Source organism: Zingiber officinale, chromosome 2A (assembly GCF_018446385.1).
Source record: "Zingiber officinale cultivar Zhangliang chromosome 2A, Zo_v1.1, whole genome shotgun sequence".
In the NCBI taxonomy this organism is placed as follows: Eukaryota; Viridiplantae; Streptophyta; class Magnoliopsida; order Zingiberales; family Zingiberaceae; genus Zingiber; species Zingiber officinale.
In genome coordinates this window covers 19,132,816-19,135,692 of record NC_055988.1, presented here as the reverse complement: position 1 = coordinate 19,135,692, position 2,877 = coordinate 19,132,816, and positions in this window count along the sequence as shown.

Sequence of the window (2,877 nt, the reverse complement as noted above, 5' to 3'; positions counted from 1 at the left end):
ACCTGTATGCCATGACTCCTCTGCTGCCTTCCTCCTTTATATGGACCGAATAAGTTTTTTAAATTTTTATTAAATCAATTAAGTTTTTATTATTCTTAAAAAATAGGTTAACTGAGTTTACAATGGAATTAATAAATTTGATATCGATCTGGTTTATTTATTTATATGATTAAATAATAAAAAATTTATTAACTAGATGATTAAATAAAAAAATTATATTAATTTATTATTGAATGTGAAACAATATAAGTAATTATATTAAATTTGACCCGTTAGATTTTGAAATCTATGATTTAATCCTAATTCCATGATAAAATCTTGATTTGTATCATCTTTTGTTGTTGGTATGAATTTTGAATATGTTTACATAAGTTGTTTTTAGGATACATTAAAATGATTTGATATTTTTTTCCACAAAATAGTGTATGTTTTTTTTAAACTATAAGATATGTATTATTAGTGCTTTTGATATTTAATTTGTGAAAAAACATTCTGTTTAATAGTTATTGCCTTATATATTTATGACGTCTGTAAACTAGTCTATGTTTTAGTCTATGTTTAATAGTTATTGCCTTATATATTTATTAGTTTTTTTGATTTATGCTTTTCTTTTATCAATTCAATATCAATTGTCTGATGTACAACAATCGACTAATATAAAAATATTTATCATTGGCCCAATTAATCAATTTTATATTGATTAATATGTTTGATTTTTTTACAATAAAGTTTGATCGATTTGTTTTGTTAAAACAAAAAAAAACACGAACCCAACTGCTTCCCAAACTTTGGATCACAGCCCTATCCACACAACTTGCAAATTGGAGTGTTCATCACAGCCACAATCCAAAAGCCCGACAAATTCAATTGATTCAAGCCGATATTACAGAGCAAGTATACTTCGGTCAACTTTTTATGGATCAGGAAATGGTCTACAATGTAATTATAACAAGATTATGATTATAATTCGACCCTAATTGATTGCAATCCATCTTTAGATTCAACTTTCCATCCAAGTTATAGTTTGAGTAGGGATGGACGGTTGAAAATCGCCGATGATGGGTAGGTGGCCACCCGGGGGGACTTCTGGTCGTTCGCCCTAACTTAAACTATAATCCTATAACCTAGATAGGAAGGTAAACTTAGGGAGGAATTACAACTAATTACGGTCGAATCGTAACTACGATTCGACCACAATTATATTGTGAACCATCCATTGATATACAAAAAAAAAAAAAAAAAAAAAAAATGGATCAGATAATCTAATCTCAATATAATCATCCCCGCCATTGAAAGCTCGCCAATTAAGCCATCAGCCCAGCTTGCAAACTGACTATTGTCGAATTTTTTAGATCCCAGTGAAATCCAGGCAATCCACGTGCATATTCAATCCGTAATTTTGATATCTATTGATTTTGACTTCAAAAACAGCCGATGTTCAAATTTAGAATTCGAATTCAAATTTTGCATGCTTCTTTATTTTATCTGAATGCACGTGTCTCATATGTGAAAAAAAAAAAATAATTTGTTCGCTCCTAACGTCCTCGTCAAATTATCCGTACCTCATAATCTAATAAAAGATTTTAAAATTAAATTTTAAAAAATCAAAATTATGAAATAATTGAATTTCGTAAATTTGTTCCATTTAACCAAATTTTTACTTTGTATCCTCCCTCTATATGGACCGATTAATTTTTTAAAATTTTTATTAAATTAATTTAGTTTTTATTAAGTTATTAATTTTTATGATTCTCGAAAACTCGATTAATTGAGGTATGCCCCGAATTAATAAATTTTATATCTGTTTGGTTTATTCATTAAGATGATTAAATAAAAGTATTCTCTTTTTATAATGATTTACTGTTAAACGTTAAGAATACAAGTAATTATATTTGCTTTTCTAATTGTAATTTGAATTTTTAACATTTAGTCTAAAAATAATTATTTCTACGTAATTGGGTGAGAAAGTGATTATATAGTGAAAGTTTCTTAACTTGATTTGTATCTTTATTATAGAAATTATTTGTAGTAAAATATTTGTTTTAATTACTACATTGATATAATATATAAGATAAATATCAGAAATGCATTAGTTTCAGCCTCATAAAAAAAAAAGTTTATATTGTTATATTTGTTAGGTTGACGAATTGTGACATATTTTTTAAAAATCAATTATTGCATAATAAAAATCGGAATATATATGATGACATGAAAATAAGTATTCCAATTAGTGTGGAAATCAAATTTTCATATCACTGTTATCATTTTTAAACTAGGAATTTTACTAATGGTGTTTACTAGTCTTTTGTATGAATTTTGAATATGTTTATGCATAACTTCTGTTTAGAATACATTAAAATAATATGATATTTTTGTTAGAATATATAATTATTAGAATTATTTATATATACCCTTTGAGTAATTTAGCCTTTTACCTTTTTAATTTAGGGTTTAGATTTTTCTTGTAATTAATTATATAAAACTTTGTACTCTTTATTTCTTAATCACTTTTTGGATTCATCAAATCAAGATGAGTACTATTTCTTGGGCGTCAATTTCTATATGGTATCAAAGCCTCCATCTATATGTTTTTTGATAATTTGATTAAAGAATTGTTAATTCAATTGAATTTTTTTTTGTGCAACCATACAGTTTTGATTGAGTTTCTTTTTCTTTTCGCATCTACTTGGATTTATTTGTTGTTCAGTTATTCGTGAGCATAATTAGTTCTATCATCATGAGTGGTCACACAGAAGATTCGCTTCAATCGATCAATGTTCGACTGGATGGAAAAAATTATTTGTATTAGGGATATGTTATGAAAAAAAATTACGGGAAAAATCTATATGGGGATATGTATCAGGTGTGCGAGTTCAG